General features: G+C 47.7%; 1 protein-coding gene across 1 annotated transcript in view; it reads right to left on the reverse strand.

Annotated features, from left to right (window-relative positions):
- Nucleotides 1-20,804, reverse strand: part of Ctnna1 (catenin alpha 1) — a 383,070-nt gene that overhangs the window by 273,588 nt on the left and 88,678 nt on the right. The window contains exon 2 of the mRNA XM_087180658.1: nucleotides 12,928-13,051. The gene's annotated coding sequence lies outside the window, so the exon portion shown is untranslated. The remainder of the gene's footprint in view (nucleotides 1-12,927; nucleotides 13,052-20,804) is intronic.

Consider the following 20,804-nt stretch of genomic DNA (forward strand, 5'->3'; position numbering starts at 1 on the left):
CATATGCCTGCGTCCCTGGAGGGTGGTTAGGGCTCTGCAGGCCCCCCTTCCCCCCATCCTGATTCTGAATCGTTCCTGTCCTCTGGCTGAGGGAAGGAGGGGACGGGGAAGCTGGAAGTGGCTCTTGGGTCTCTGGGGCCCTGTTCTGGGCAGCAGGGTGGATGCCTCTAGGTCTTCGTGGCTCTGTCAGGCCTGAACTGCCCAGGGTGTGGCACTGTGCACAATGCCCCAGCTCAGCTGGGCAGGAAGGCACTTGAAACACCCTCCCCACATCGGCAACCTCTTCCCAGCCCTCCTGGATGTTCCAGGAGGCAGGTGGGCATGTCCCCTGGAGTGTCCCAAAGGACATTGGGTGGATGTGGGGATAAGAAGGCATCAGCCGTGGCTTCCCCCTGAGCTGGCATGGGAAATCCCTTGGGGTATCTTGAGAGTGATGAAAAGATAGCAGGTACTTTGAGGACATCGATCCTCTTTTGGAAAGCAAAAAAAAAAAAAAAAAAAAATTGGCCAGCCTGGGAAATTTAGCAACTTAACAAGATACTTTCTCAAATGACTAAATAAATAAATAAATAAAGACTGAGTGTGCGGCTCAGCGTGAATGCCCTAGGTTCAACTCTCATACTGAAAAAAAAATCTATACTATTGTCTAGTTCCCTCTTTTTTTTTTTTTTTTTTGGTGGGTTCCTGACCCTAGACTAGAATTTCTGTGAGGGCAGGTGCCACATGATCTCACTCACCACTTAACTGGGCAGTTAGCTTCACACACACTGAATCTGTCGGGTTGGCTACCAAGAGGAAGACTTAGAAGCTGCAGCTGACTCTTCTCTCCCAGCACAAATTCATCCGTCCTCAGGACAGCAAGCTTGCACACTCCTGGGGGACCTGGCATACCTCTTTCCTGTAGAAAAACTCCTCCTATGGCCTCTCCTGCTGTACCTGGGGCTGCCCACTGGTGACTGAGGGTCGGGGGCCAGCATTTACCACCTCCCTCCCACTCTCCACTGGCCTCCCTGGGTTTCCAGAAAGCTTGGCCAGGCCCAAAATGGATACCTTGTGTGGGCGAGGGACACAAGTTGAGTACAGTGAAGGGGGCCTGAGGAGCAAGCTCCTTTATGCATAATAATATCCATGAAATAAATGTAGATGAACTGAAAGCACCTTCTGAATAAGCAGCTTTTATTGAGGGAGCTGCTTTAATCCCTAAATGGCTTTGCTGACAGTGAGGAGCTTCCTGGTGGGAGGAGGAGGAGGGATGGGAAATGGGATGCAATGGTTAGGAACCAACTTGGCCTTGTCTCTGTGCTTTTAAGATTCAGGACATGCTTCTCAAGGATAATGGAATTCAGAGATCTCCAACCTTGGCGTCCATACTTCACTCCCCATCCCTACTCACCCTGAGTGGCTGTGTGTGAGGCTGGATTTACACACACCCAGGAACAAGCCTGTCATGTTGACTGTGTCCACGGTCTGGGTGTCCAGGTCGGCCCATGACTGAATCTATCAGTATTCCTTGTTGGTGGTAGGGCCCTGACCTCAGCTGGGCAGTCATGCTTTTGCAAGGACAGGATGACTTTTATCAAAATGATAATGGACTGATGACACAGAGGCCCCTGGGGTCTGGAGAAAAGCCAGAGAAGGGAACAGAGACCAGGCTGGCAGGGCTTGGGGGCTCAAAGGCCATGTTTCCCAGAACCCCATTCTAGCTCTGTTCAGCTTTTAGAGGGCTGAGAGGATGGAGCCAAAAGGGATGTTGAAAACACATCATCCATAAACTGAGGTTTTCCTGCTGCCTCTTCCTGAGCCTCCATTCCCTGCTTTGCCATCCCTCTTTCCCTTCTAAATACTCCCATTGACTGCAGAACCTGTGAGGGCCCAGCCTCCTCCACCCTGGCCCTCAAATGGAAGGCGGCCTGCTCCTCTGTGCAGGATAACCTAGAATTTGGAGCAGCGAGGGGCACAGAGGTGGCTGGAGCAGGCCTTGGAGCACAGAAATTAGAAAGCTGCCTCTTGGGCATGGGACCTGTCAAGGGTAATTGGCCTCAACTTTATAATTTTCTCTCTCTCTCTCTCTCTCTCTCTCTCTCTCTCTCTCTCTCTGTCTCTCTCCTTTTGGCACTAGGGCTTGAATAAAGGAGCTCTTGATGGTAAGCAAGTACCTACCACTGAGTTAGACCCCCAGCTAGGCCTCAATGTTCTTTCATAATGGATTTAGGTAAAGTTTCACTGGGGAAAGAAGAGAGTTCAGAAGCTCTTGGAAAGCCGGCATGGTAGGACATGCTTATAATCCCAGCACTCCAGGAGGCTGATTCAGGAGGATCGCTGTGTTTGAGGCCAGCATGGGCTACATAGTAAGATCAAGGCCAGTGAAACTCTGTCTCAAAAAAACAAAAAACATGGGGCCGGGGATTTAGCTCAGTGGTTTCGCCACCTGCTGTGCATGTGTAAGGACCCGAGTTTGATCCCTGGTACCAAAAAAAAAAAAAAAAGAGTGAGAGCGAAGAAGGTCTTGAAACACATACACTATCGGGGCTTCAGGGATCACAAAGCAGGAACTCCTGTCACTAGTGGAAGATTAGTGATACCATTTTCCCAAGGTTTCAGAGAGACTTCATACACAGGAAAAGCCCCTGCACCCCACTGCACAGGGAGCCATCTCCTCCTGGGCTGGAGAGCTCTGGCCCCTTGACCCAGCCTGACACACAGGAAGTGTTGCACAGTTCCCAGTGAAGTCTCTGAGGTGGTACCTGTAGAGAGGACTCAGCTGCTAGAGGTGGGGTGAAGTGTAAAGCAGGCATGGTGCCAAGATGCTCAGCTGGAGGACCCCAAGAAGACAGACACTCTGGCCCCGAGTGGCCTCTCCTTCCCTTACCCCAGCCTCCCAGGGGCATCCTCCCTCTGGGCCCTGCAGAGTCTTCTCTCCATCGCAGGCAGGCCTAGTGACCTTTTGCTCAAGTCTGCAAATATATTCTTGGCTAGTCTTGGAAATGAAATTGTGCTCAACATTTGTACAGGGCTTTTCTGCCACTCAGCCCTTTACAGACATTAGCTAATCAAATGGAGAGGGGGCACAGGGAGGGGAGAGGGGCAGGGGAGGAAGACAGTGCAAGGCTACTCTGGGCTTCTGACCTGGGAAGCTCATTGAACTCCCCACCTCTTTCCTGAAAGATTGGATTTGCCGCCAGGTGTAGTGGCACATAAGTGTAATCTCAACTCTCTAGGAGACTAAAGCAGAAAGGTATCAAGTTTGAGGCCAGTCTGGGCAACTTAGCAACTTAGGCCCTGTCTTGAAATAAAAAATTTTAAAAGGGCTGTGGATGTTGCTCAGTGCAAAGGCCCTGGGTTCAATCCCCAGTTGACACACACATACACACATACACACTCACACACACACAGATTGGACTTGCTCTAAAGAGGAAGTGACTCCTGGGGAGTTGGCTGAGTCAGAAAGCTGGAGAAGGGAGGAGGTTGATAACATGTTGAGAGATGACAGTCTTCCTGAGGTCATCTTCTGTCCTAAACTAGCCATACACAAAAACTGGGCACAGACAGAAAGTGTGGTTGTGTGTGAATGTCAGCCACTGTCACCCCCCTTTGGAGGAGATGAGGACAATCAGTAACTGGAGCCAGGGAGATGGTTCAAGCTCCTTCCCAGAGGGCCACAGGGAGCAGGGCACACAGCTGTACAGCCTGGCTTAGGGACAGGGGCCAACTTCTCACCTCATCTGAGAGGCACAGTCCTGGACAGTAACTCCCAGGCTATAGAGAGGCATAGCCTCCTCTACCCACCATCTCTTCCTGACCGTAAGGGTCAGCTGGATGTGATGGTGCACGCCTGTAATCCCAGCACTCAGGAGGCTGAGGCAGGAGGATTGCAGCAAGTTCAAGGCCAGCCAGGGCTACATAGTGAGTTCAAGGCTGCTCCTGAATTACATAGTGAGACCCCATCTCAAAAAACAAAACAAAACAAAAAAAGGTTGACAGGAAGCCGTTCCACTATCTGCAGAATGACTTGTACTGTCCCCTCTCCCATCCATGCCCCCATCCTCAGACTCTGCTTCTCCTAGTGGTGGGCCAGGGAGTGGAACTGGATCCTGTCAGGCAGCAAGGCTATTCCCACCCCAGGAGGAAAGAGAGACAAAGATCCTTCCAGGACTGGGACTAAGGAAAAGACTGAGGCAAAGAGATTAGATGTGAAGAAAAGAAGGCAAATTTTGGATGGAGACTGTGGAAGAAAGGAAAAGAAGGCAAAAGGAGAGAATCAGGAATGAACGGCTCCCCAGGGTGCCAGGAGCATCAAAACTTGAGGCTTTCTCCCCAAAGCACAGTCATAGCCACAGCTCAGGCAGCCCACTGTGGGATTCCCCCAGGGCCTAAAGGACTGTACAGCCTTAGAGAGCCTCGCCTTCCACCCCTCTGGCCTCTCCTCCCTCAGATCCAGACAGACACAGCATCCCTAGATGTCGTTCACAGATGTGGGCCCTTCATCCTTCCCCATCCCATTAGAGGGACTGGAAGGTGGAGACGCCCCCCCACCTGGAGTGTCCCACAGGCCTGGCTGCCCTGCCCACTCTGATCCCATCAGTCTATCTGGTGCTGATTGGAAAGTCAGCGATTCTGGAAGCCCCTGCCAAGTCCAGCAGAGGAGGGCCTGACCTCCCCTCACCGTAATTATCTGTCTTATAAAAAATAGGCATTGAACTTCATAAAACCAATTAAGACCTCAAGGCCAGGGCACAGGAGCAAGTAGAAGTCTGGCAGTTCTGATGACAGTGTGAGCCAATTCCAAGGACAGAGTAGTACCTGCAGCTCCCTCCTCCCAGGCCCAGCCACAGGGACCCCTGGGAACAAAACACTCAAAGATGCAGCAGAAGAGGCTGAGGTTAGAGCCAGGAAAGGACTGGCAGGCTGTGAGGGGCAGGGAGCACTGGAGCTGTTCCTTCCCAAGAGACCAGCAGCCAACAGAGCCTGGTTCCTCCCCCCACAGTCCTCTCTGTTCCAGAAAACCTCAAGAGCTTCCCATCTGGTTACCAAGGCAACCACAGCCCTGCAGGATTCACAGTAATGATGTTGGAGAGAGCTGAGACTGAGAGGAGCCCCAGACAGGATGCCAGGGTGGTAGCTCACATCTGAAGGTGAACAGGCATCCAGGGGCTTCGGCCAGAGCAAGCCGCACCCCCTCCCTGTTCAGCCTATTCCAGGCTCTGCTTTCCTGCAGGCTGTGTGCCCAGTCCCATGTAGGTGAGAAGACAGAAACAAAGCATCCCTCCCTGTCGGGTATGGATGCAGAGGTGGGATAATGAGAGAGCCTCTACAGCCTCCCCAACGGTAGACACTGTCACCCAGCCTGTGGACCAAGGGTACTTGTGCTTTTCTTTCTCCCCCTCTACTCCACCCACCAAACCCCTAAAGTACTGGGGATTGACACCAGGGGTGCTATACCTCTGAGCTACAGCCCTAGCCCTTTTTAATTTAAGACAGTCTTACTAAATTGCCCAGGCTGACCTCAAATTCACAATCCTCCTGCCTCAACCTCCCAGCTGGGATTATAGTGCCCAGCTATTTCTTCTTTTTTCTTTTAAGGTGTTTCCCCAGCCCCCATGCTGGGGACTGAACCCAGGCCCTCACACATGCTAGGCAAGCACTCTACCACTGAGCTACACCCCCAGCCTGCTTCTGCTTTTAAGGGCTACTGGAACTCTCTTCTGTATCCACCTGCTTCCCATAAAGGCTCTCTTGGGAGGCCACACTGCTTCAGGATCACGGTGAGCATAGGCTGTGGTGGAATCAGACAGAAGTGTGTTTTGCTCTTGGCTAGGTCAGCTTTTAAGACTCTATGACCCTGGGGAAAGTCACTTCTCTCTCAGTCTCAGTTTTCTAAACTGAAAATGGGGATGTGATAAATTCTCAGGATTTAATGATACCATACATAGCATGCATTTGTACAGGGCCTGGCACTGGGTTCTTTTCTTTTCTTTTCTTTTTGGAGCCAGGGTCTCGCTGTGTAGCCCAGCTAGCCTTGAACTCACTATGTACCCTAGGCTGGCCTTGAACTCATGGCGATCCTTCTGCCTCAGCCTCCTAAGTGCTAGGATTTATAGGTGTGTGCCACCATGCTTGGTTGGGTCAGTTTTTATTTTAAAAAGCTGCTAGTCAAGCACAAGGACCCGAGTTCAATCCCTGGTACCAAAAAAAGCTGCTAGTTTTGTTTTGTTTTGTTTGAGACAAGGTCTAACTATGTAGTTAAGGCTGGTCTTGAACTCATTTATGTAGCCCAGACTGGCCTCAAACTTGTGATGATCCTCCTGCCTCACCCTCCTGAATGCTGGGATTACAGGCATATGCCACCATAACTGGCAAAGCTGCTAGAATTTTATCAACATTATTTCTGTTTGATTTTTATTATCATTAGGTGTGTACCTCTGCTTATTCATCTGTAAAACAGGAAACATGATTAGACCTAATTCAACAGTAGTGTGCAGATTATATGAGAGAAAGTATGTGAAATGCTTAGCCCAACATTATTGAAAGTGCTCCATGGAGAGAAGCTATCCCTACATCCCTCTGCCCCCCACCCCATCCCCAGGCCTTTAGATTATGTACCAGGAGCCATCACCAAGCTGGCCTCAACTCCCAGTTCCCTAAATAGGAAGGACTTTGCACAGGAGTCTTCTGCACCAGAAGGGGCAGGGCACATGCTTAGCATTCATGAGGCCCTGGTTTTGACCCTCCCACAGAAAAGAGGGAAGGAAGGAAGGAAAGAAGGAAGGAAGGAAGGAAGGAAGGAAGAAGAAAGGAAAGAAGGAAAAAAGAAAATGAAACTTCTGACCTTGATGAGGGGGAGTCAGTAGTGCAGCACTAGTGGACTCATTTGCAACCCACTTCCTGTCCAGGAAAAGGCCTGGCCCTCTGCCAGCCCTCACTTCCTTCTCAGGAGTCTGTGGTTCCTGAGGAGCCTGGAGAAAAGGCATCAATGGCCATTTAAAATGGATAAAGGTATATGCCTCTCCAGAGTCTCAGATGTCAGGCTGGGGGAAAGGGAATGGATAAAGACCTCTTCAGTGTGTTAGGTCCCTGGCTTGTTGGCCCAGGTGAGGCCCCATTTCAGACTGGGCAAGGAAGACTGCTCCCAGATTCTCCCTGAAAACCCAACACTCCCCCAGGCCAGTCACACTTTGGACTTTTCAGACTGATGAAGAGGCTTTGGAGTTGATGCCATCTTGCCCATCAGTGTTCTTTCCACAGGTATGTACCTCACTAGACCAGCTGCACAGGTGGGTGTCCTGGGATCTGCAGTGTGTGCCACACACTAAAGGGTGGGCTAAAAATGCAGCTGGAGGACCAGGATTTAGCTCAGTGGTTCCGCTGCCTGCCTAACAAGCACAAGGACCTGAGTTCGATCCCTGGTACCACCTCCCAAAAAATAATAAAATAAAATAAAATGCAGCTGGAAAAACTTAGGTGAAATCTCAGGAGAAATGTCCTGGTTGAAAGAGTTGAGAGCCAGGTGTAGTGGCACACACCTATAATTCTAGCACTCAGGAGGCTGAGGCAGGAGGATCGCTGTGAGTTTGAAGCCGGCCTGGGCTACATAGTGAGTTCAAGCTCAGCCTGAACTACATAGTGAGACCCTGTCTCAAAAAACAACAAAACAAAAATAAATTTTAAAAATTTTAAATGAAAGAGCTAAGCGACAAGCCTACATGCCTCTGGAATTTGCCTCTCTTCAGGTTTTTCATTGGAGAAGGACCCATCTCTATCCCCCTCTGCCCTAGAGAACTTCAGAGCTAATGCCTCAGTAGGTCTGGGCAGCCAGGCTCACTCTTGGGACCCTAGGGCATTTGAGGAGAGTGGGGTGGCCCCCCACCCCGGCAACCCTGTGGCCGTAGGGTGAGGTGGGCTCCCGGGGCCTAGAAATTCCTACAGAGCCAGACTCTAGCAAGAACAGGTGATTCTGGGGTTGGATGAAAGGGGCTAGATCTGAATATGACTCCCCTAGAACAGATTCTGGCCTGTTCCCTTAACTCTGTGCATAATAAAGCCTTTGTCCCAAGCCAGCCCTCCCTTTCTCCAAGCCAGTTACCATACCCCGGGATCTCCCCCCTCCCCGATCCCTTGCATAGATAGAACTGGGAGGCACTAAAAACCCAAAGGTCAGGCTTTTCTTTTGAGGCTGTGTAACTTGACACAGACATTTGACCCTTCCTAGCTCCATAAATCAAAGCCCATACAGACCCTTGTACTGGAAAGGAAGAATTCCTGAGGGCCAGGTGGCTTTGAGGATGGCAGGGTGGGTGATGAGAAAAAAAAACTGGGAGGAAAACAGGAAGGACCCTTAGGAAGCCCCCTTCTGGGCCTTCCTGATCACTGCAGCTGCTGCTCAGAAAGCCCCAACTTGTAGGTTCCAGTCAGGACTAGCCACGCCCACCACCAGCTCAGCACTCTGTGCCTCAGTCCATTTCCATCCACTCCCAGGTAAGTCCAGGTGAGAGCACAGGAATGGCATTAGATCGGGGAGAGAGAAGTGTCCCCCTGCTCCCATGGTGATGAAGAACATATTGGATAGGCCATGGCCACAGCACCATAGCAACACAGATTAATCTGGACATTTTTTGTTTGGGTGTATTTTTGTGGGGTTTTTTGTTTTTTTGTTTTTTAATTTTTGTACCGGGGATCAAACTCAGGACCAGGCACTTGTGAGGCAGGCGTGGTGCTACTGAGCTAAATCCCCAGCCCATGGTTTTTGTTTTTTAAAACAGGGTCTCAGGGCCGGGGATTTAGCTCAGTGGTTTCGATGCCTGCTGTGCAAACACAAGGACCTGAGTTTGATCCCCAGTACCAAAAGAAAAAAAAAAAAAAAAGACAGGGTCTCGCTTTTTAGTTCAGGCTGGCCTTAAATTCACAATGTAGCTCCAGCTGGCCTCAAACTCACAATGATTCTCCTGCCTCAGCCTCTGGAGTGCTGGGACTACAGGTGTGTGTCGCTAGGCTATTGGAGATAATTCTGAAGAAAATTGAGATATTGAGTTCCCTAAAGCAGCCAAACTAGAGTCAGCTGCTGAGGACAGACAGCCCTGGCAGGGCTTCTCTGAGGAGACCTGCACACCAAGCTGTTCTCCCAGAGGCAGAGGGCAGGTTTGTTCAGGCTTCAGGAGTAGAGCCGGGGATTTAGCTCAGTGATTCCGGCGCCTGAGCGCAAGGTCCTGAGTTCTATCCCCAGTACCAAAAAAAAAAAAAAAAACACCCACACACAGGCTTCAGGAGTCTCCGGGCAAGTCAGGAAAGCCTGTTTTCTCTCAGATTTCTCTCTGCTGGCCAGAAAAAGATTTCTTCCAACTCTTGAATGGTGTGCCTAGCTCACTCTCAGATTGACAGATGGACAGACAAAATTTCCAATGATTTCTGAGCCAAGGCAAGCAATGAGCCTAGAGTCCATCCGTTCCTGGGGTTACATAGGAGCGCCCCCTGCTGTCTGGTTTGGCTGAAGCCAGTTGGGGTGGGGAAGGAAGGACTGTTAAAAATGTTAGATTCTAAACCGGGTTTGGAGGTGCACATCTGTAATCCTAGCGCTCTGGGAGGCTGAAGCAGGAGGATAACAAGTTTGAGCCCAGCCTGGGCAACTCAGCAATTTAGCAAGACCTTGTCTCAAAATTTAAAAAATAAATAAATAAAAAGACCTGAGGCTGTAGCTCAGTGCAAAGAATTTGGGATCAGACTTCTATACCAGAGAGAGAGAGAGAGAGAGAGAGAGAAATTCTAGCTGCGGGAGGCCCCACTAGGAAGCTACAAAGGGCCTGGCTTTAGGCTGCTCTCTTCTACACCCCCAGAGTCTGAATCTGAGCTGGGCTTATGCAGACTGGGGAGAGAAAAGTGTAGAGAGCAGTAACCTGAGAAGAGATCATCTAGGCTGTCACACCCTAGCCCTGCAGCCTGGCCTCTGGCACGGGCCCAGGGCTCTAAGGAGGGCTATCCAGTCTACAGATGTCTCCTGCTTCAGGAGAAAAGCCACGGTCTATGGAGCAAAACCAGCTTCCCTCTCTGAGCCTAAGGAAGCAGAAGCTGAGACCCACTCAAGTGAATCTTCTAGGGCTATGAGGATGGAGGTGTGATCAGCAGCCTTGGGGAGCAAAGGTGGGGCCACTCACTTCTCCCCAGCAACTCCCCCAGACGCCAGGGGGAGATGTCCACATTCACTACTGATGGATAGTGGTGGTCGTTTCCCAAAGCACCTCGCTGAAAGCACAGGAGAGACCTGAAGTTCTCAAGTTCTGAGTTCTCTCTCTCTCTCTCTCTCTCTCTCTCTCTCTCTCTCTCTCTCTCTCTCTCTCATCATGACTGGAGATCAAACCCAGGGCCCCCTGTGTGCTAGGCAGGCGCTCTACTGTGCTCGGGCTTGCCTCAAACTTGTGATCCTCCTACCTCGGCCTCCTGAGTAGCTGGATTACAAATGTGCATCACCGCATCTGGCCCTCCTCGAGTCTTTAGCTCTTACCTTCCGTGAGCTTATGGGATTTCACAGCCCACCCCCAAGGCTGCCTTCCTTCCAGAGCACCAGATTTTTGCATCTTCCAAACAGCTCCCTCCTTGAGCGCCCCCTCCAGAACGGCTGTGCTAATGGAATGGGGGCTGGAGCGAGAGGGAGCTGTTCTGCAGGCCCCACAGCGCCCCCTTGCCTCCTCCTCTTTCATCGCAGCCAGTGACTGCTGCAGGAGCAGAGCCCCTCACCCTGAGCAGGGGCTGCAGGGGACATTCCTGCTTCTCAGGGCAGGAGACAGCTTGGTGACAGGGGAGGGCGGGGCTACGAGCGGCAGCATCCCCATGGAAGCCAATACCCACTGCCTCCCTTCCCCTCTTAATAATAATAAAAATAAAAGCTAAAGCCCTCCCAGCCCGTCCCTGCTGTCACCCTAGCTTTCTGAAATCCCTGCGCAGGCTGCCTCCAGCCCTGCCTTCTCGAGATAGCCTGGATTTCTCAGACGTTGGGCAGTCACTCCAGCATATCTCACACGGAAAGACATCCATTCTTGGAATGCAGGGAGACAGTGATGAATTCGCTCACAAACTAGTAACCCACTTCCATTAACTCCTATGTCCAAATAGTTCCTGTAAATCACCAAGGACGAGGCTGGGGAGGGGAAGGCGACTCTGTGACATCAGTCTCCAGCAGGCATTCCTCCTTCAAACCTGGCCGGCACAGGGAAGAGAAACACCCAGAACGCTGGGAGGTTCTGGGGTGAACCCTTAGAAGTCAGGCCTCACCCCAGGTTGCTCCTGAGTGGCTCCTCAGACCTAAGTTCTTGTCTGCTCCCTCCCTTGGGTCACAGAAGAACAACACACAGCAGCCCCTCCCCCAAGGTTTCTGAATTCTAGGGCTCCCGGGTGGAGTGGGGCTGCCCCTGGGGAGCAGCTCACCCCCTCTGTTGCCCAGGAGACCATCTTCTGTGGGCCAGCATCCAGGTGGACCAAGGGGCCAGCAAGAAAAAGATATCAGATCAGGGTGCAGCTCCTGTTTACTCCTTCCTTCTCAAATCATCCTAATAACGGTCCTCATGTTACAGATGAGGGAATGGAGATTAACAGGACTGACCAGCTAGAAAGGGACAGATCAGTCAAGCAGTCTTCCGCTTCCAGAGTCTGCTTTCTGGGTGACTACATCCTAGGAGGGAAGGGGGCTGGCTAGCAGGTGACATTTCAATTGCTAAGTGTGCCCACTGACCCTTGGCTCACAGACATGGGTTCATCAGCTCATACAATCTCAGTCCTTGCCCTGCTCACACTGACTGTCACCAAGCCCACCTCCAGCTGGGAGGTTTGTACATCTTGGTGATGGGCCAGGTGGGGCCTGGAAGGCAGAAAGGACTGAAAAGGGAAGAGCTGGCATTTCTGGAGGGCCCAGGGGCAGTGAGAAGAAGAAATCTAGGCAGATGGGCCTGAACTGGCCATGTGGGAAGGCTGGGCAGTGGGAAAAATGCAAGGCATAATGTGGCCTGGCTTTGCCCAACTGGCCATCTGAGCACTTCTCCCTTCCTCTGTTCTGTCCATCTCTCCAAATTGCCTGCTTCAGATTTGACTCTTTCCAGATGAGGACCCTTGTTCGACAAAGGGAATAGCATATAGAGGAATGCTGTGGACTGATTATGGGCATTGTAGCCTTCTTTGAGCAGCAGCAGGCTGGGGAGCTGGTGTCCCAGACCACAACAAGAGCAGTTTGAGAAATTCTGTTCTAGCAGACTGGAGAAAGTTTCCCATGGCTCATACCAGAGGCTGAGGAGCCAAGATGGAAGAAGCAGGAAAGAGGAAGGAGGAGGGCTCTGAGCTCTTGGCCAACCAGCCTGCTTGGTATAGTCTGGAATACAGGTGCCTGATTGGTTTCCCTGTGTGGAAGGAGAAAAGTCAGCATTATCTACCCCTGGGATTCATGTGGCTGTCAGGCATCTGCCTCTTCCAACCCCTGAGGACCCCAGAAATGAGGGAAGGGTGAGAAGGAACAAATCAGTTCCTCTAGGCTCCAAGTCTCTTAGTAGAAGAAACTTCTCTCTCAAGCATTTCATTGTGTGGGGTAGAGTCTTTCCCATCCAGTATCTGATATATTTGCTGGCAGCTGGAAATGTCTATTGAGATTTGTTTCAGTCAGTTCGAGGTGCTATAACAAACAAACTGGGTGACTATAAAAAGAAATTTATTCCTCTCAGTTCTGGAGGCTGGAAGTTCAAAATCAAAATGCTGGCATGGTTAAGTTCTCCTCCTCCTCTCTCTCCTCCCTCTTTAAGGTAATAGGGATTAAACCCAGAGACTCATGCTAAACTACATCCCTCACTTCTTTTATTTTATTTTATTTTGAAACAGGGTCTGTATTAGTCACTTTCCCATCACTGGGACAAAATACCCAACACTTGCACATTAAAGGAGGAAAGGTTTATTTTGACTCACGGTTTTAGTGGATTCAGTCCATGGTTGTTTGGCTCTAAGGCAGAAACAACCCACAAAAGGGCATGGTGGAGGAAAGCTGCTCACTTCATGGCACCCAGGAAGCAAAGAAAGAAGAATGGAGGAGCTGGGGACAAGAATGTACTATTTCAGATTGTACCTCCAGTGAGCCACCTCCAAACAGGCCCCTCCTCCTAACAGCATATTTATGAACTCATCAGTGGATTATCCAATTGAGAAGTATAGCAGCCCCATGATACAATCATCTTTCAAAAGCTCCACCTCTGAACACGTGAGACTATGAGAGGAGATTTTATAAATAAACCATAACAGAGTTTAACTAGGTTGCCAGGCTGGGCTCAAACTTGTGATCCTCCTGCCTCTGCTTCCTCAGTAGCTGAAATTATAGGTATATACTCCTGTGCCTGGTTAGCAGGGTCAAGTTTTGGTGAGGGCCCTCTTTGGGGCTGTAAACAACTGATTTCACATTGTATCCTCACATGGCTAAACACAGAGAGAGAAAGCAAACTTTCTCATGATTCATATAGGGCCCTATTCCCATTTATGAGGGTTGTACCCTTATGGCCTCATCTAATCCTAATTACTTCCCCATGGGCTGTTAAAATTATAGGAGGCCAGGGCTGGGGATTTAGCTCAGTGGTTCTGGCACCTGCCTCGAAAGCACAAGGTCCTGAGTTTGATCTCCGGTAACAAAACAAAAAAATTATAGGAGGCCACATTGGTTTGGACATATCTACTGCAATGGGCTCAACTGGCTAAATCAAAATGGAATCATTCATGCATAAGGTCCAAGTCACAAAGCCAAAACTAAATCATTTCTCTGATCTTCCAGGAAATCAGGAGAGTGGGAGATAATAGCCAAGTTTCTAAACAAGACAGTTTTAGCTGGCATGATATGGAAGTTCTCTCTGTTTTAACCTTTACAAGGAAAGTAATTTTGAAACAGTCAATCTGCTTTTTGTTCTGTGTTTCTGCTTTCCTCAGCTTTCTCTGTCTATAAAACCAAACTCCTCTGCTCAGCTCATCAGAGTACTCATTTTATTTTATGGAATGAAGTATTGGTCAAGACTTGAATCTCAAATAAAAGCCAATTAAGATCTTTAAATGTGTTGTCATTTTGTCTTTTGACAGGCCCCATCTCCTAGTATGATCACATTGGGGGGTTAAGTTTTGTTTGTTTTTTTGGTACCAGGGATCAAACTCAGGACCTTGCTCTTGCAAAGCATGCGCCGGAACCACTGAGCTAAATCTCTGGCCCCGGGTCAAGTTTTAATACATGAATTTTGGAGAAACACAAGCATTCAATCTATAATAGGGACCAAACATATCATGAGATGTCAAAAGGAACAAGAGACAAATATTCCAAAATTGGCCTTGTCTCTGGTCACTCTTAAATGAGAGCACTCAAAATGCTCCTCTTCCTCTGTAGGTCAAAGCCACAGAATCCAAACTCTTCAAGAATGGTTGCAGAAGTAACAGCCAATACAGAATCATTCTTAGAGCTAATGAATCCTCAGGGACTCCCAAGATTTCAGGTCAGAGGTTCTCACTACCTAATTCGTGACAGAATAAAATACAGCAAAACCTTGGATTGTGAGTAACGTGTTCTTCCAGTGTTCCACAAAATGAGCAAACATTTCTAATAAATTTTAACTTGATAAACAAGTGATGTCTTGCAATATGAGTAATATGTGATGCCAAACATCACATGATCACAAATGAGCCAACAGTTTCTCCCCAACACCCCACGATTGTGGGTGATTGTCTCCCAAAAGCAAGAGATTATGGAGCAGATCTTGTCTCCAGAGGAGGAAGTCAAAAAGGCAGAGGAATCCCTCACTTCACATGAGATTAGGGAGATGTGTAAAATGAGGGAAACAGTGCAAAATTTGTAGAAAATCATCAACTAAGGCTGTAGCAGTGCAAGCAGTGAATCTGTTTAATGGCAATCCAATGTTACAGTCCCATGAAATCCTCAAAAGGAGGGAAAAACTGGTGCCATTGGATAGGTTTCTTGTTGAATTTGCACAAAAAGGTTCCATTGAGCCAGTGGATAGCAGTGATTCCATCAGTGATAGTGAAAGTCATCCTACACAATAACCCTTCTCTCTCTTGTCTCCTTCACACCAGCCACAAAGGTTTTCAAAGGTAAGTGCAGGTTAATTTATTTTTCTCTATATTTTGCATTTTCTTTATTATTTTGTATTATATTACAGTATTGTAATCTTTTTTTTTTGGTACCGAGGATCAAACTCAGGACCTTGTGCTTCCGAGGCAGGTGTGGTGCTACTGAGGTAAATCTCCAGCCCATTGTAATCATTTTTATATAAATATTTTTGGGTTGTGGAACAAATCATCTGAGTTTCCATTATTTCTTAGAGGAATACTTGCTTTGATATACAAGTGCTTTGGATTATAAGCATGTTTCTGGAACAAATTATGTTCCCAAAGGGCTTTTGGATTTTGAAGGGGGAAACTGGTGATGAAAGAGAGTCTTTCACACATAGAGGTGTTCAATAAATGCTGAATGAGGGCCACTGGGACACGAATATGCTCCAGAGGAACCTAGCATTCTCTTATTTGAGCTGGGGTTCGGGATGAGTATCTTGCTACTTTTCCAAAGTAACGAGACAGCCTATTCTGGCACTTCTACTAAAGTGGAGGTGGAGGACAGGTTATCATTAGATCGGCCTCCTAAGGGACCATGAATCATTCTCAGGCCAACTCTGAACCTACCTGGGCTCCAATCCTTTCTTACACTGCTTCTCCAGCTGAGGCCAGGAAGCTGGTGCAGACACGCACAACCCCACTCTTCACAGGGCTGCCATTAAGAACCCTGATTAGTAGAGCCCCATGTCGTGCTGCTAATGGGTTGGGGACATTAAGCATAAATGATTTCCCAGACTTCAATTTGAGCAGAGCCCAGGAATAGACAAATATTTTAATCTCAAAGAAATAGAAGTGTAGGAGCGGAGGGGGTTCCCTCCACTTATTCTGTATCTATTGTTCTCCCATCTTCCATCAGCAACAGGTTCTGTGATTCTCAGGTCCAGGGATTCCCTGCCCAGGGAAGGGGTGTGGTAGTGGTGAGATTCAGGTCTTCAGCCATCCAGACATATGGGAATGGAAGAGACTTTCAAATATTTACAGGGAGGGACATTCTGGAGATTGCTCCAGTCAACAAACATGATGGTCAGGAAGTCCTTGACATCTAAGTAGAAAGAGTCTGTTTTAACGCAAGCCCATTTCTTCTTGGTTGGAGAGTGGAGGAAAAGGACTGAAGAGCAGGGATGCAACCTCTTTATACCCAGATTACTTGCTCTAAGCCAGTGATTCTTGAAGTGGGACTGAGATCAGCAGTATTAGCATCAGCTAGGAATTTGTTAAAAATGTACATTTTCAGGTCCCACTCCAGACCTACTGAATCAGGACATCTGTGTGGCAACAGGCAATCTTGTTTTAACAATTTCTCCAAGTGGTTCCTAGGCACTTGAACTTTGAGAACCATTGCTCTTGGCTCTATTCCCTAGGTGAAAGAAGACTATCGAGAGAAGGGAGAACTAGGAGAGATTCAACCAGCAGCCTTAAAAGTCAGGGAAAAATAGAACTTTTCCAATGTAGACATTTGGAACCAGGCCTCAGAGAACTTTGATCTTCTCCAGTGTAAATGTCACAGCAGTATCTAAGTGACCCTGTGAGAAGTCCGGGGAGAACAACTGTGACCTTTTGCATGTTACCCAGAGCAGGAAAAAATAATGGAGTAATCTTTCAGGAAAGTTGTCTCCTGCTCAGCCCCAGCTTTTCTCAGCTACCTTTTCCTCCAGCGGGGCGTCCCTGACACTCCCAGCTGCACCCCTCAGCTCCCCAGCCCTTGGCTATGCAACCAGTCCTAGTCTTTACCCCTCATCTGTTGAATGAGAACTGGGTTTAGACTGTTTAATAGACCAGGAGGGAGTGAGACCCTTCTCCAGAGGCAATAAGAGGAAGAAGCCCACCTCAACCTGGAACTATAACCTTTAGTGGGACAGCGTCTTCATACCTTCCCTTCTATCTCACCCCCCCTCCCAGAGCAGTTCATAGTGCTACCATAAAGAGAGGTCACTCTTTCCCTGATCTTTACTCCATGCCCGAATGGTCATACTTGGGAAAAAGCAAAACAAAACAAAGACAAAATCTAGGTTCTTAAGCAACCTGAAAATTTCCTGGCCTATAGCTTATTCTTCTTTTATTTCTATCATATAGAACATTAGATGCCTAATGAATATGTGATAAATTGCACAAAAGAGAGCTCTCAACAGCAAAAAACTAAGGCAACTGTTTTTCTAAATTAGAATGATGACAGAGATAAAGAAACGGGTCCTCTGGCCAGGAGTGGCAGTGTATACCTGTGAATTCCAGCACTCAGGAGGCTGAGGAAGGAGGATTGCTGTGAGTTCAAGGACAGCCTGGGTTACATAGTGAGGCCAAACTACATAGTGAGACCCTGTCTCAAAAAAAGAAAGGAAGGAAGGAAAAAGAAAGAAAGAGAGAGAGAGAAAGGGAAATAGGTCCTCCTGAAATGACTAAAGAAGTCCCATTCTGCTGCCTTTGCCCCAGGTACTGCCATTCATTCAGTGAGAATGTACAGCACACCAGCTATATATGACCTTGACCATATGTCCTAGAGGGGAGAAATAGATATAAAGTAAGTAACATAATATTTAAGGTGGTGTTCATTACCTTGGAGAAAAGCAAAGTGCAGTAAAAGGGCTGAGGATGGTGGAACTAGGGGTCAAGAAAGCCTCTCTGAACTGGCACGTGATGGTACATGCCTATGATCCCAGAACTCAGAAAGCTGAGGCAGAAGGATCACCCTGAGTTCAAGGCCAGCCTGGGTTACACAGTGAGTTCAAGGGCAGCCTGAATTACATAGCAAGATCCTGTCTCAAAAGACAAACAACAACAAAGCCTTTCTGAGGAAGTAGCTTTTGAAGAAAGTGAGGGAGCTAGATTTGAAGCTATCTAGGAGAAGGGTGCTTTAGACAGAAGGCATAGCAACTGCAAAAGCTCTGAAGTGGGCACATTTTGCAAAGAGTCCAGAAAGGTTAGAGAGGAGTGAACAAGGGGGAGATAGGTAAGAGATGTAGTCAGAGGAAAATTGGTGCTCAAACTATGCAGGGCCTTGTAGACCACAGCAAGGACTTTAGATTTCTTTCTTTGTAGAAGGTTCTGCACAGAAGAGTGACCTGTTCTGGTTTAACAGAACTACTGTGGTAAATGTATTGAGAATAACTTATTGAGCAGAGCCCAGGGCGCAGAGCAAAAGCAGGAAGAGACTCCAGCAGAGCCAAGGCTTTCTCTCCAAATTCATTCTAACATTCTAGCTGGGCACAGGGCTGCTCAGGAAAGACTACATTTCCCAAAATCCCTTGCAGCTAAAGGCAGCTGAATGACAAAAATATCAGCAGATGGGATGTGGGCAAAAACAATACCTGCAACTTTCAGGTCACGTTCTTGAGGCTAAGCACAAGGAAGCACTGTGCTGTTTTTGTTCCCCAACTTTACTGAGGTATATTTGATTAATAAAATGTATATATTAAGCCAGGTGAAATGGCACACACCTGTAATACCAGCTACTCATGAAGCTGAGGCAGGGATATTCCAAGTTCAATGCTAATCGAGCAACTTAGTGACATTTTGTTTCAAAATTATATATATATATTTTGGTACCGGGGATCAAACTTGGGTCATTGACTTGCAAGGCAGGCGGTGGCACTACTGAGCTAAATCCCTGGCCCTCAAAATAATATTTTAAAAGTATATACATTATTTAAAATTTTCAATGAGATGTGATGTTTTGATATGTATACATTATAAAATGATTCCCATAATCAATTTATTAATATATCCATCACCTCACATACTTTTTTTTAGGTTATGTTCTTTGAAAAAAGTGAGCCTGTCCTGCACTTTTTCCCTTCTTTCCTTCTCTCAGGCTGGAATCCCATGGCACGATGACAGCTAGAGCAACCTTCTTTTTGTTGTTGTTGTTGTTGTTTTTCTGGTACCAGGGATTGAACTCAGGACCTTGCGCTTTTGAGGCAGACGCTGGAACCACTGAGCTAAATCCCTGGCCCTAGAGCAAGCTTCTTAAGTCATACTAAGGAAGTTTTGGGTTTTTTTAAGAGAACAGAAAGGGCTGGGGATTTAGCTCAGTGGTTGCACTGCCTCGCAAGCTCAAGGACCGGAGTTTGATCCCCGGTACCAAAAATAAATAAATAAATAAAGAGATAAGAAAGAAATTTTAATATTTGTAAATTATTAGGCAGGAGACTGAAGGCCTAAGAATTTAAGTGACATCTTTGCAAGCTGTCTACATAGGTTTTTGTCCCACACTAACAATCACTTCTTCAGCTCTCCAAACTCCAATTGAGTATCTGTGTTAGTTACTTTTCTCTCATTGCTGAGACAAAATACCCAACATCCAAAATTAGAGGGAAAGGGGTTTATTTGGCTTAGAGTTTGTAGAGGTTTCAGTCCATAATCAGGTGGCTCTGAGGCTGGGATGGCAAACAAGCATCACAGAGGAGAAACAACAGGGCATGCACTAGGCAGCAAAAGCAGCAAGGGGAATTTAACAGCATTTCCCTGCCCTTTTTATCTTATTCAGACTATTTAGGGCGGGTAGCACTCACACCCTTAATCCTAGTGCCCTTGAGCTTAGCATTGCACCATGAATCAATTCTAGCTTCACACACTCTAGATCAAGCCTATGACCACATGAGGTTTTGGGGGAACATCTAGACCCATAACATTCTGCCCTGCCCCCCCCCCCCAAGACTCATATACATTCTTTTAAACAAAGGGCATTTAGTCCATCTCTAAGAGTTACCTAAGTTCTAACAGTTGCTGAAAAGTTCAAGTCCAAAGTCTCCTCTGAAGGCCTGGGGATTTAGCTAAGTGGAGCCAGGCCTTTATGGAAGTTATTTACACATTGATCATGACAGAGCAACAAGCCATGGAACCAGGGCCTCTGACACTGTGGAATGATTGAATTAACCCTGAACCACTTCTGCACAGGCTCGTATGTGAGAAAGAAGCAATCTTCTATGTTATGCACAGCACGATATTCTGGGGCTCTGATATCACAGCCTAATGAGTGTTTTAAGTAATTCATAGGCTGCTGTAAATGCCCAGGCAAGCAAGGAAGGTGTGTGGCTCTGATGAGAGTTGTGGGACTGCATGATTCCAAAATCAATTATTCCCCTAGCCTCTATTGTACTTGTAAATTAATGGTTAAAATGTGCTTGTTAGTTCTGGGATAATAGAATCTGTAACGAAACAGAGTTCCTACGTAAAATTGCTCAACCCCTTGTTTGTCCGGAGAACGAATGTTCCCGGGCCCACTACCTGTAGAACAATCCATCAATGTGTCTGCTGACCATCAGTACATGACAGTTGACCACTAACCTTTGTTCCTTTTTTTTCGTAAATCTACATGTTAACCTCTCCCTCAACCCCCTATAAAACAGCCTCGGACTCTGAGCCAGTTGCCTCTCTAAGCTATTTTGCTTTGGGAGTGCCGTCTGGCCAAACTAATAAAGGTCTGTTTTATTTTCCAACTTGTCCAATGTGTTCCTTCCCGGGTGTTCTTCGCTGCAGTCAGCTCCTTGGAGCTTTTGGTAAGGCCCTCGGTCTTACAGAGTGGTAGTGATATAACTGGAGATTACAGACCAGATTCTTGAGATAATGTAAAGGGTAGAACTAGCAGCATTTCTGAGGGACTGGAGGAGAGGATGAAAGAAAGAGAAGAGCTATGATTTGGGGTCTAGTAGAATAAAGTTGCATTTATTGCAATGGGGAAGACTAGGGGACCATTG

Source organism: Heterocephalus glaber, unplaced genomic scaffold, assembly GCF_053883595.1.
Source record: "Heterocephalus glaber isolate CG9 unplaced genomic scaffold, H.glaber_assembly_v1.0 deba00001465, whole genome shotgun sequence".
NCBI classification, from domain to species: domain Eukaryota; kingdom Metazoa; phylum Chordata; class Mammalia; order Rodentia; family Bathyergidae; genus Heterocephalus; species Heterocephalus glaber.